This window comes from Canis lupus, chromosome 24 (assembly GCF_048164855.1).
Source record: "Canis lupus baileyi chromosome 24, mCanLup2.hap1, whole genome shotgun sequence".
Taxonomy (NCBI): Eukaryota; Metazoa; Chordata; class Mammalia; order Carnivora; family Canidae; genus Canis; species Canis lupus.
This window is the reverse complement of record NC_132861.1, coordinates 25,820,159-25,834,210: the sequence shown is the minus strand read 5'-3', so window position 1 is coordinate 25,834,210 and position 14,052 is coordinate 25,820,159.

Here is a 14,052-nt window from a genome sequence, read left to right as displayed (position 1 = left end):
ACGCGTGGGGCGCTCTGGTGCGCGCGGGGCTGTGGGTGCAGGATCCCGTCCCTGGGTGTCCTGTGTGGTGGCCTACCTGCCTCTACGGAACAGAGTAGGTGCATGTTCATTTTAAAAACAAAACAAAACAAAAATCGGGTAGAAATCCTCCCAGCTGCAAGAGGAGGGCTTTGAGGTTCCGTCCTAGGACAGCTGAGAGTCTGAATCTATTATGGAAGGCGCACGGTTCAGTTTTCAAACCCCATTTTTTATCCTTGAAATGTTTCCAGTCTTTGAACTACTGTTACTTAACAGGAAGAAGGGAGAAACTCCATTATATGAGCATATCGATTTACGTGATCTAAACCAAACATCCCTGAATAAAAATGTTTGTTGAAACTTACAAAATAACTACTGTCTGGTAACGAAAATGGAGCCATACACATGTGCTGCTGTTGCAAATCATCACCAAATTTGAAGTTAAGACGAATTCAATAAAAGTAAGGTTTTGTTTTTTTTTTTTTTAATTCACTGGAACACTTAAGAGTAGAGTTGGTATTATGGCCTATAGCAATTTTAAGATTTTAATTGAAATGACAGTAACATACATACAAACACATAGAGCACTCAGCAACATTAGTAATGATGACAGTGTGCTATTAATGCTGCTTTTTATATGGTGCTGGTGGTGTGTTTATTACAGTGTGCACTCCGGAGCAGGGTTTTTCATACTGCAGGTTGCCAACCATTAGTAACTCATGAAATCGACACTGTGGGATTTGAGTGGTATTTTTTTTCTTTTAACGAAATAGAAAAGAATTAAAAATATCAGAAAGATGTAAGAATAAATATCCTTTCACAAATCATTTTTTTTTCTCCCACTTCGTGCCTATGACCTGGGTCACAATGTAAAATGTATTTCTTATCATGGTTTACATTTAAAAAGGAGTTTGAAAGTTGTGGTTTCTAATTTAAAATGTTATTTTATTTTTAAAATAATCTCTAAGCTCAAAGTGGGGTGGAACTCATAACCCCGAGATCAAGAGTCACATACTCTACTTGACTGAGCCAGCCAACCACCCCAAGGTATTCAATTTTAAAACCTCAGCATGGTAGGTTCTTTCCTGATTATGAAGGTTACACTGGATAAGAGATCATGTCAGGCTTAGGGCCACAGTGAGAAGACTGGCAAGAAAGAACGGAGGAGGAGCCAAGGCTTTAAGAGAGGATGAGTGGCAGTAGGAAGATTACCGCAGGGGCCCTGGAGCAAAGAGCAAAGCATAGTACTGCTTATTCAAACTGGCTGTGGGAGGAGGGCTGGCTGGAGTCACACACTTCTGCTTGGGGACTCACTATCTTAACAGGACCAGGTGGGGTAGTGTTGACCCATGAGAAGCAAGTTAGGCGCTCAGTGATGGATGCTGGGTGGTAAGGAATGCTTTTGTTCCTCCACTTCTTTCCAGTCTCCGTGGAGAAGAGGAGCAGGTACTACTGTTACTGTTTTAGGGCACCCATTACACCATATTTACTAGAAGCCAGGTCATTTTGTGTTTTTTTGTTGTTGTTGTTGTTTTTGTTGTTGTTGTTGTTGTTGTTTTGTCATTTTGTGTTTAAAGGCAATGGCTCCCTTTGGCTCTCCTATTTCCTGGTAAGTGGGCCTGCTGGGTACAGTCTGCCCTGAAGGGGGACACCTAAGAGTTGACATCCCTTTCCTACTCCAAATACTAGGTAGCTGAGCCAAAACCCAGCTTGGGTGTGGCCCTCTTTACTTGGAAACATGCTGATCATGGCTTTGGGTTCCTGCCTCCCCTGGTGAGCCAGAGGGAAAGGAGATGTTGAACTGGACTTCGGAGATGGACCTACCACAGGCTCCATTTAGCTTGACTTAGAGCTCTGTGCTGAGGTGTATGCTGTTTTTGCCTCTAGTAATCCAGTGGGCATTGTCCACTTTCTCTTGTTCCAGAAATGTCTAATAATTCCCTATAGCAGTTGTTCTCAGACTTTAGCATGCATCAGAGTCACCCGGGGGCTCTTGTTAAACCACTGATTGTTTTGATTCACCAGGTCTGGGTGGGGCTTGAGAATTTGCCTTCCTAACAAGTTCCTAAGTGATGCTGTTGCTGCTGACCCAGGACCAAACCTTGAGAATGATTTCTCCATAAAATTCTGAGAAGGCAGCAGCCCAGGTGGCCCAGTGGTTTAGTGCCTGCCTCAGCCCAGGGCCTGATCCTGGAGACCAGGGATCGAGTCCCACGTCGGGCTCCCTGCATGGAGCCTGCTTCTTCCTCTGCCTGTGTCTCTGCCCCTCTCTCTCTCTCTCTCTCTCTCTCTCTGTGTGTCTCTCACAAATAAATAAAATCTTAAAAAAAAATTCTGAGAAGCGTTCAGGAGTAGGAAGGTGACCTGCAGAGCAAAATGAAAACACTCCTGAGTTTTGGGCCCTAATGCCAACTCAATCCCAAGAACCCTGCCCCAGGCCAATCCCCCAACACTCAAGGCTGCCAGGGGATCCAATATGGAGGACGGTGACTCCAGCAACGCCAACTCCCAGTGGTTAGTTGGGGGACTTTCCATCTTGGAGGAGGACTCAGGAGAGTATGGGTTCGGGGCACCTTATTCTTGGACAGACCATTAAGTGATTGATTGTAGAGGCCCTGTAGGATTGCTAGTTACTATCTATATGCTCAGCATTCCTGGGTTTCTCTACCACCTTGTATCACAGGGCCTAGGAGTGTAAAAACTATTTCCCAGTCGCCCTTGCATCTAGAATCAGGGTGCACTTTAGGTTCTGATAATGAAAAGCACTCACATAGGATGGGAAGGCCAGAAAGAGGAGCACCCTGTCTTCCTTTAGCTTGTGAGTGCCCAAGAAGGCTCTGGAAGGCATGAATATGGGCAGTGGCTGCATTCCATGGTTATGGGGGTTCTGACGGCTTCCCCCGACTCTATTCCTCTAATCCTTCCACTTGAGAACTTGTATTAAATCTGTTTGAGCTCAAAAGATCTAGATTGTCTTCTGTTTCCTGTGCTAAACCCTGACGGATCCAGGGAAGAGGCTGTTTGGGCGCTTCGTACTTGAGGCCAGGATTAGCGTGGGCACAGTGGCACAGCGTAGTGGAGACCCTGCAGGTGGTGAGATGGCCAGGGCAGTCTGGGGACACTGAGCCTGATCCCAGGGAGCCTGCATGCTATCCAGAAATCAGGAAACTGGAGATGAGCCTGCTGAATCCCTGTCATCTTGTTCTCTCTCCCAACAAAAGCTCACTTCTGCTGCTTCCCCCTTCTGATTTTTCATGGCAAAACAGGAAAAACAGTAATTTTTGGAGAGTCCAGGCAAAAATTTTTCCTAGGGCTCAGAGATTATCTGTTCTGCTCATTTTGATACTTGATTGTGTGTTGTCCTGTGCTGTGCTCCAATATCTGGGCACTCACTCTGTGGTGAGGTTGTAAGTGATTAAGGGAGGATAATGAGTTTTCAGTTTCCAGCCTGAGAATGATGATTTTCTTGGGCGAGTCTGCTTCACTCAAGTGTGATCTGGGAGCCGAGTGGACGATGCAAGTTTCTGTGGCAGCACAGACAGTATGGCCGTGCCCTCTGCCCGGCCTTGCAGCCTAAAGCCCACCTTGGGGCCCTCAATCTGCAGATATTATTCAGGAGCTGGTTCTTTGACTCGTCAATTCTTCCTGAGCAGAGACAAGATATGGTCATTTAACTAATTTTTGTGCAGAAGGAACTGATCGCTTTGGTAACTGTGTCATTGTTCACAAATGCATGGTACCACTCTCTGCAGGAGGCACACATGTCCCTACTCTGTGGCTGGCAGTTGTGGTCACGTGAGACTGGCCCTGGCCAATGAAGGATGAGTGGAAATGACTGTCTTTGGTCCTTAGTCCCTCTAAGCACATGGCAGCAATGAATCAGACACATACAGGTGGCTCCAGATAGAGCCTGGGGCTCCAGAATAAAGTCTGTGGAGCAGGGCTGAATGGGAATGCAGAGTGGACATGTTGCTAAAACTTATGTTTTTATATTAATTCTGTACTAGGTAATTTACTTCTGTGAAGTAATTGGCATTCTCGAGGCTCAATATATCACACCTCTTGTCCTGGCCAGAGTTTGGTCCCAAAGGACTGGACTGGGCATGCTCAGGTCTTTCTTCCAAAGGCACCAATCAAATCACCCCTCCTCCCTCTCAGGGGCCAGAGCGGTTACTCCAAAGGGTTTTTGGTCCTGGATCCAATCCCCGGAAAACTTTAGGCAAGGGAAATAGAGGTTTCTGAAGGGATTTTGTTACTGTAGAACTTTATCACTCCATGTAGCAAAAAGAATTTGCCAGAAATAGAAATATTAGGAGAGGCGATAAAAACATTAATTTTTGTCTCATTTTTATTCTTGCATATTTGAAAGCCTGGGGGAAGCATTCAAGTGACAGATCAAGGCATTGAAATAAGTTTAGATAATGGTAATCCTAACCTACATTAAATAGAGGTAATTTATTAGCGCATAGCTGCGATAGGAAAGCAGCTCCGTGGTAAACGAGAACCAAGGCCTGAAGGTTAATACGACCGACTTTCTGCCAAGACATCCCTTCCTCCAAGGGCCTGGCTTGTTGTTAATTGACAGCCTGTGGCTCCCAGCACAGTGCTCTGTTCCGGCTGCAGAGCCTGAGGGAAGAGGGCTTGTTTTGAAACCCAGTGTTCTTAATGAAGCAGCTTCTGACCCTGAAATGTGTAAGAAAATCATCTGAAAGTGTGATGAAAAACTCATCTATTGAAAGTCAGTGACCTTTCCAGTGTTGATTTTAAAATAATGGATTTGTTTTATTTGACACTTTGGTAAATGCTATAATAAAACATAACAAGGCCAAAGAAATTATCCAGAGTGTTTTGTGTCCTGCAGCGTGGAATATCTAAACTATATGCTTGCAAATGAGCATCATTATTAGTGAAATTTTGTTGCAAATTTTGGCACTGACTGTTTTGGAGTGTCAGACTTTAAGACGCTATCACAGAATTGGCAAGGTTTGAGGGATTTTTTTTTTTTTTACTGATTTAATAACATTTTTCTTTATTGTCCCCATAATCACCTGCTTTATGAACTGTGGCTAGAGCTGATGTTGCAACTGGTAATTTTCTTAGAAGCCAAATGCATTTATATTTTTCCGTCTTTTGATTTCCATCATTTCTGGGAATTGTTAGTAGATGGAATAAAAAGAGAATACATTATAAACAATTTGAAACACCAAAAACAAAATTCCTTGGACCTTTTACAGATACCACACATGCAAATAAATGTGGCTTTGCATTCCAATGGCATTTGAGTGGGGATTACATTTTCCTCATTAACCTCTTTCTTAACCAAACAGTATTGTTTTTCAAGCCTGTTTTATAGAAATCAAGTTTGACATTTTAATTTAATTTACACTGACTCAGCTCAAGTGAAGAGATAGACTGTCTTCTTTTGATCCTGGCCCTTTGTGCAGTCCTGGTTGATCTGTACCAAACAGCCTACTGGTTGAGGATGAAATTAAGAGATTGTATTGTTTGCCAAACCAAAACATTCAAAGTATTAGGTGTAGTTTTTCACTGCATTTCTAAGGAAAGAGGTGGGAGAAGCAATCGCAATGTACACCTGAGGTCTGAACGTGCCTGCTTTCCTGTGGCAAACCATTTATAAAACGAATGTACTTATTTCTAATTGAAAGAATACCCAATCTGTTTTGCATCAGTCATAACCAATAATTCCTCTGCTAATATGTGGACTTTAATTTGAAGCAGTGGGAATCTTCTCTTTTCTCCAGGAAAGTCAACAGAGTTGTTTAGAAAGATTGCACAACTTTGGTAGGAGCAGAAATGTAACCGGATTATTTTTCAAACTTCTGTAAACACTCATGCATGAATCTGCAATTTTTGCAGTATACGTTGTTTTTAACATCGATGTTTGAGTGCAGATGATGAAATATTTGTGTGCATATAGGTGTTGTCTAAGTAAGATGAAAGAGACATTAAAGTAAATCTTCATTTTGGTTAAAGCGCCCCATTTTAGGAAATCCTCTACCAGTTGTGTTCACTCTGCTACTAGCTCTGTCTCGTTTTGGCAAGCATCCTGTTTCATTCTACCATCTTCTCATTCATTGTTTTTAGACTCCTATGATCCTGGCTTAAGATGGCATGAGTTAGAGTTGGAGAGAGAACCAACACTAGTTTTCATAGTGTCCACGGTTCCGAAACATCCTCTTTAACGTTACTTGACACCCTCTCCTACATGTGCTTTCTTTAGAAAGTGGAAGAAGACATTATTGAGAGTTTGTCAGATGAAACCATATTGCCAAACATTTGCAGAACTGAATTATTGACAAAATGCACGTGATTCCAAAAGGGCCTGCTTAATTGAAAGCAGTTGCAGTGTTTCAACATGAGAATGTGGCTTATCCTTTCCTTCGTCGATCTGTTTATATATTTTTTATTTTTTTTATTTTTTATTTTTTCGTCGATCTGTTTTTAGATTGCTATAGAACATACCTCTGGACCTCCACTGTCCCCCGATCCCACTGTCCCACTGTCCCCCGCAGCTAACTCAGAACAGATTAGAGTTTTAGGGCACTCTATGCCTTTTATTTCTTGATCAAGCATACAGGAAAATCGCATTCTCATGTTCTCCCATGGTCACCGCTAACTCCTAGGAGGCTGAACTGCACGTGCCCAGAGTGCCCAGCACAGCCTACCAAGTTACACAGTCACGCTTGTCAACTCCCAGTGTGTGCCATGGTGGCCAAGATGCAGCCATGCCCCTTGGTGGGTCCTTTGAGGAGATGCTCATTCAAATCATGCAGCTTCTGTGTTGATTTATTGCTCACTCTTAAGTGTCCCAGTTGGGCTGACATCTAGCCTACCTCTGAGAATGACACTAAAATCAGCTTTGCCACTAACCAGAAACAAGGCTATGTCTATGGTGAAAGGACAATCGCCTCATGGAAAATTGCATTTGCATACTTGGTGATAATAATTAACAATTAGAACTTAAGATTTAAGAAAGCCCACATGTGTGGCATGTGTGATGTGTGGTAAGAGGAAATTTTTCAAAAATCTAATGTATTTGACGTCTCAATCGCCTTTTGACTAACAGAGCATTGGCATCTTGAAAACTGACCAAAGAAGTAGAAAAAAATTGTGTTTCATTTTGTCACTTGAAATATACTTCCTTTGTCAAATGACTCCCTTAACGAATTAAGGGAAACAATCAAGGACAACATAGTTCATCTTCATTTGGAATTTCAGAAAAGCCAATGTCCCTAGTTGTCTTCTGAACTTTTCAAAGGACCTTTTGCTGTCTAGCTTCATCTTGTTTAAAGATGTCAGAGCTGTGTTGAGGTTAATATCAACAATCAGAAAGTAATATCATGGTTCTGGTTGTCATTATCCTGTTTAGACACGCTAGAACTAGATTGCCTGTCTTAAAACTTAATGGGCTAGAGAAGAGAAGCATCCAGGATCTTAATGATGGGGGCTTCCACTATCCAGGCATCTGCCAGATGTTCAATTTCTAAACTCAGAACATCTGATAAATCCACGATTTGCCTCACTTAGTATTCTTGGTCCTGGAAGCACATTAGAATAATCCCAAAATTAAAAAATATATATACATATATATCAATAGGTAGGCTCCACCCATTCCAATTAAAGTAGAATCTCTCAGGGTAGGGCCCCAGATTTCTTTTTGAAGTGCTCCCAAGTGATTTGAATGTGCGGCCAGGTTGAGACTCACTAACCCACATGATAATTTCATCTTTCAGAAGGGAGAGAGAGGAAGTGATGAAGAGGATTAACACCCTGCTTCTAATTCTGGCCAACTCGGAGGCCCTGCATGGAAAATCAGAAGTGACAGGAATCCTGGAAGAGGGCCACCTGGCCATCAGAAAATTCCAGAGGGATGTGGTCACTGCCAGACACACATTTGGTTAGTTGGAGTTTTAAAATATCTCAGGAAATTATAAAAGCCTGACTTTGACCCCTCAGTCTGAGATTCCAAAAAGGAGCCGGGGAGAGTCCTCAAAATAAAATTCGGATGCTACTATGGTAAATTGTCCTAGACAGAGGAGAAAAAAAGAAGAAAAGAAAAAAGAAGGAGGTGGCCAAAAAGATTTAGTGTCTTCATGCAGGAAGCTGTCTGCTGAGAGCAGATACATTTTTAAATGGTATATGTAAAATGTGAAAGATGATCTCAAAAAACAAGCATAGATATGAAAACTCTGTCAAGAATATGTGAGAAGAGAGTAGGAAAGATTAAATCTAGAAGGAGACTAACATTATAGATGATGAAGAGGGTCTGTTTGAAACAAAAACAAAGAAGTGTGGAATCCGTGTGGGGCTGTGATGGTGTTAGGTTGAGGTTATGTCAACGGTGAAAATACAAGATGGCCACCCCCTCAGACTCCATCATCTCTTTAAATGAGAAAGGCAGGACAAAATTTGGGAAGAAGGAATTGAAAAATAAGAGCACTTAAGAGCAAATGCTGTCTTAAATAAGTTCAAACACTGGAAATCAGACTAGAATATTATTAGAATTTTCAAATGAAATTGCTTTAATCTTTAAAAAATATGGAGTTTTTTTTTTTTAAGGAAGAAAGTATAGCAAATGAAAGAAGTACCTGACCAGTTCCACATTTTTTTTCAAAAGGAGAGTAGAAAATGTATTTGAATTATAGACTCAAAGACCTGTTGATTTTTCAGTTCAAAAATCCTAGAATTTACTTTTAAGCATAGTTTGTAACATTTGCCAGGTTTAATCCTACTTATGACATAGTTCATGAAGAGGCTAGAGATGAGGAATCCTAAAATTTTAAATCATTCAAATTCAGAAGTTTACAACCTTTGAGAATTAAATAAGAGTTAAATACATTTTTGAAATAGTTGGATATTACAGTGTAACAAACTATCCCAACACTTAGTGGCTTGAAACAGCTATTATTAACTTGTTCGCAATTTGGCTATTTTCCTGTGTCCATCTGGGTGGTTCTCCTGCTGGTCTTGTCTGGAATCACTCAGGCAGCTTTGGTCATGTATAGCTTAATTTAAGCTAGATGGTTCAAGATTGCCTTAGTCACATACTCGGTGGTTGTTGCTGGCTGTCAGCTGAGCCACATGTCTCCAGCAGAAGGGCAGGCACTAATTTACATAGTGGGGGAAGCTAAGAGCCTTTCATCTATTCTAACCATTGCATATTTAAATAAGGAAATTAAAACCCAAAGTGATTGAAGACTTGCCCAAAGTCAGATATGTATGTAGTATAGAAGCACGTAAGTGTGCCTATCATGTATGTCTTACAACTACCAGTCCAGTGCCATTTGCATTATGCCCAATAGATAATGACCTGATTATTACAGGCAATGGATTTCAGCAGTTTTGTAAATCACATTTGACTACCAAATCAGGATAATTCAAGTCAAATATATGCAGCAAAATATAAGTATTTTATTAACATATTTATACAAACATCCAGGTAGGCTGGTTAAAAGAAATATGAGAACTAAATTATTTTGTTAATGTGCAAACAAGATCATTTATTTATAAATTATGGGCATTGAGCCAAAGGCAGACTCTGCTCAACCACTGAGCCACCCAGGTGCCCCACATATCCTTTTGCATAACCAAATTCTAACATACTCCACTTAACAAGTTAATATTAATTCCCTAGTATTGTGTAATACCCAGGCATATTTAAATGGTAACCTCAGTTTTATAGATTTTTTTCCAGTTTAGAATCCAGTGGCATAGTTTATTCAACAATTATGTCTTCAGTCTTTTAAAATCTAGAATAGCACATACTTACCCTTTTCACATGCTATTTTGACTTTTTGAAGAGGTGAGGCCAACTGCCTTACAGACTACCCCAATTCTGGACTTTTGGTTCATTTTTCATGGTGCTTTAACTTGCTCCATCTATCTTCTGTCTCTCCCTTAGATCTTAAGTCTTGATGAGATTCAGGTTATACATTTTTTAAAAGATTTTATTTATTTATTTGGGAGAGAGACAGAGATAGAGAGAGCATGAGCAGGAAAGAGAGGGAGAAGCAGACTCCCTAAGAGCCTGATGTGGGGCTCAATCCCAGGACCCTGGGATCATGACCTGAGCCGAAGGTAGACGCTTAACCGACTGAGCCACCCAGGTGCCCCCAGGTTATACATCTTGAAGAATATTCCATAAAAGAGAGTATCTACTTCACAGTGTATGACATCAGCAGTACATTAAGTCTGGTTGCCCCATTGTTGATGACAAGTTTGATCCTTGAGTTAATGGGATTGCAAACACTGTTCTTTTCACTAGTAAGATGCATTTTCCCTTTGTCAGTAAGCAAGTCAATCAGTGGCATGGAATTTGGCACCATGAAAAATTCAGTTCCCTAACGTTAGGTTTTGTTTTTATTTAAACACAACTCCTTGTGCTTTTAGTTTTATAAAGGATTATACTGTTTTTTAGAGTTTTCACCTAGCTGGTTATATTCAACCTAAAATTATGAAATTCTCTGCTCATATCTTTGTCATTTTGGGTGCCATTTTTGTGTATAGTAGTCATGCATATCTGGCTTACTAAATTGGGCATTAGTGGGTTACCAGAGTTATGTGTTATAGTTCTCTTATTCACTCATCTTATTTTATGATTACTACATGCCAGGTTAGAAGTGGAACTATAGAGTATTATGGAAGTGAATGTCATATTGCCATGAGTAACAAAATGTGTTCCCGGCAGCACCCATTGTACTAAGAAGTCGTGAACTGACGGAAGATATGGGGTCTACTCAACTCTTTAATAACCATATTAAGTGATATAATGAACTAACTGTGCCACATATTGAAATTGAAATGGGGGTCCCTTGGAGTAACTTCTTTGTTTCCTGTTTTCAGAAGGTCAGAAGATGGGAGTGAAAATATACTCAAAACCAAACATGGTGGTATCAAGCCTAATTAGGAATAAAAAACCATTTCTAAAATCTGTGTCTGTTCATTTTCTTTATTTCATTGGTTTCGTTTCACCCCCATCTGTGATTCATTTGCCTTTCGTCATCTTCCACAATGGCTTCTGCAAGAATATCAGTCTTGAAACATATGACATGGCTCGCACCCACTTCAAACATTGTTTAAAATCTCATTTATTATTTTGTACTGTGGTCTGACTAAAAGCCAATGTTACTGAGACTGCAGAACACATACCTTCAATTCCCAGGATGAAAGGGGGAAGAGAGAGCAAGAGTGAGCCAGAGGGAGAGTAAAACTGTGAGAAGCTCTACAGCAGACATGAGAGGAAAACGAGAAAATTGAGAAGTCTTGCAGCCAGCAGAAGTCTCTAGACACAAGAAAACTGGAAATTGCCCAAATCTGGGCTCTGTAGAGTATAGAAATGTGATGAAGACCAGGAGTAGTATTTTTTCCAACAAGAGGTTAGTTACTTAAGGACCACATGACCAGGATTAGAAGGATTTGCCTGAGTAGCCCAGGGACCACTTATCTGCAGTAGAATTAGTAAAATGGAGAGATGAGATGCTATGTGAGCCACCCATTATGTGAGACTGTATTTAGAACTTGAAATTAACACTGGGAATAACCATATTAAATTGATTTCAGCAGATGAAAGCTATATGGTAAGTAGGATTTCTATTTTTCTAATTAGCTTAAATTTTCAGGTACTAGAATCCAGGTGTTTGGGGGAGCCAAACCCAGTCACTAGGGTTTAGCATCATTCTTTTACAGAAAAACAAAAGCAAGACCGCGTGCTGGCTATCTCAGGCCAGAAGCTCCATCATACTCATTCAACTCACCTCCCTTCCTCCATAGAGGAAGAATAGAATGTAGGTACCTCCCATGGAAGGCTGCTTCTGGCGGTGCTGACTGGAAGGGGAGAGTGTTGCAGCTGTCCGTAGGTATGTGCTCTATTGATCCACCTGCACCTGAACACCTTGGGGAAATCTATTTGGAATGATAGGAGAAGAGCACTTACCCAAGAGGGAAAAGCAGATGGCAAGGAAACTTTCTTGTTTCTGGTGTAGTATTTATTACCCTTTTTCTGAGAAAGCTCTCAGTCACACCTTTACAAAGAGCTCAACTTCCAGACCACACACATATTTCGGGCAATTATTTACTCAGTGGCTGACTGCAGCAGGGTCTTCTCACCCTGGAAGCTGCAATAGGTGTAGACATAAGCTAGGAAAGTAACAGGCATTGGACTACAATTGTCATTGTTCATGGGACGCCTGGATGGCTCAGTGGTTGAGCATCTGCCTTTGGCTCAGGGCATGATTCCGGTCCCAGGATCCAGTTCCACATCAGGTTCCCTGTGAGGAGCCTGCTTCTCCCTCTGTCTATGTCTCTGCCTCTCTGTGTGTGTCTCTCATGAATAAATAAAATCTTAAAAAAAAATTGTCATTGTTCTTTCTGAAAGAGACCTTGGCTGGAAGAGCCAAAGGAGGCAGTGTCCCAAGACTGCACCTTGTACCTACTGTTCATTTCAGTAAACTTACTTATGTGCAGTGCTGCCATCTTCAACTTCAAATTCTGAGAGATTGGACAGCCAATTGCTTCCTCTGGTCCAGGTAAAATAAAGAAGCAACAGGCAAGGCGTCACCCAAATATGCAAATTGAAGTCACTGATGATGGAAATTCTCACACAAGTGAACATTTAGCTATTGTTCAGTTAATTCAGGAACTTTCTTTGTCCCTCATCTCTTTCATCTGGCAGTCCCTCAGTTATATTCTTTTGTAATGAACCGGTAAACTAGAAAATAGACTTTCTCTGAGCTCTGTGAGCCACTCTAGCAAATTAATCAAATCCAAGGAGGGGATGGTAATGGGCACCACCAGTTTATAGCCAGTCAGTCAGGAACACAGGTGACAACCTGGACTTGCAACTGGTGGTGGTGGTGGGGGCAATCTTGTGGGACTGAGCCCTTAACCTGTGGCATCTGATGCTACCTCTGGGTAGCTCGTGTCAGAGTTGAGCTTCCTTGCAAGACACCCTACTGGTATCACAGCATTACTCGATGTGTGGAAAGCCCACCCAGCTGGGGTTGGGAGTGAATTGGAAGAGCAGAGGAGTGTGAGAGTCAAAGAGACACAGAGGGGTGTTTTTCCTTTAAGGATAGGAGTGATATTCGTCACTGCATTCATTCTGTTAATATAGTTCATATGCTTTTTTGAAGGACACATTGTATGCAAGTCTAGGCCTTTTTAGAAAATCTAAATTTGTCTGACAAAAAAATAAAAATGACAGAGTAACTCATAGTTACTCAAGAGAAGAAAGTCAACAAGATGAGAAATCCTTCTGTGGTGAGTTCATATTTTGAAATGTTAATCTCTCTCTCATCCCTCCCCACCCCCCTTCCTGTCCCCTCCATCTAATTAAACTAGGCCTTTCTTTGCTTATTGAATCAAGGAAGTGATGTGACAATAAGACAAAGAAGAAAAAGGGCCTCTTCCAGGACTTTGAGCTTTCAAAGACAAGGCCTTATGGCGTCAGAAAACATTCAAGGCATAGACCAGGGGTTTCAAGGGGGTAGCTTCTTCCCACCCCTTAGGGGACATTTGAAAGTGTAGTGAGGGGTGGGGGTAGGTGTTTGTCACAACTGAGAAACATTATCCCATTATGTGCAAATGGTGGATGGAGCCAGGGACACTAACCATTCTACAAAGAGTGGGACAATCTTGCATAAGAAGGGAGGACTGACCCCAAGTGCCAAGAGCACCCCTGTTATAAAACTCACTGGTGGGCAAGAATACTGAGGAACTGGAGCCCTTGTGTATTGCTGGTGGGAAGGTAAAATGATGCAACCACTGTGAAAACAATATAAAAATTCCTCAAAATTTAAACAGAATTACCATATAACCCAGTAACTAGATGAGCCTCTTGAATACCTTGGCTCTGTGTAAAGCACCCCAGAATTCAAATGGGATACTAGTGACAAAGAAAATTCCTGAGTTGGCTGAACAATGGCTTGAAATAGAATTGTAGTGGCATCATGAAGTTATGTTTCTTGTACACTGACTCTCCAGCCTGATAGAAAAAGCCATCCTCACATTGCTTCC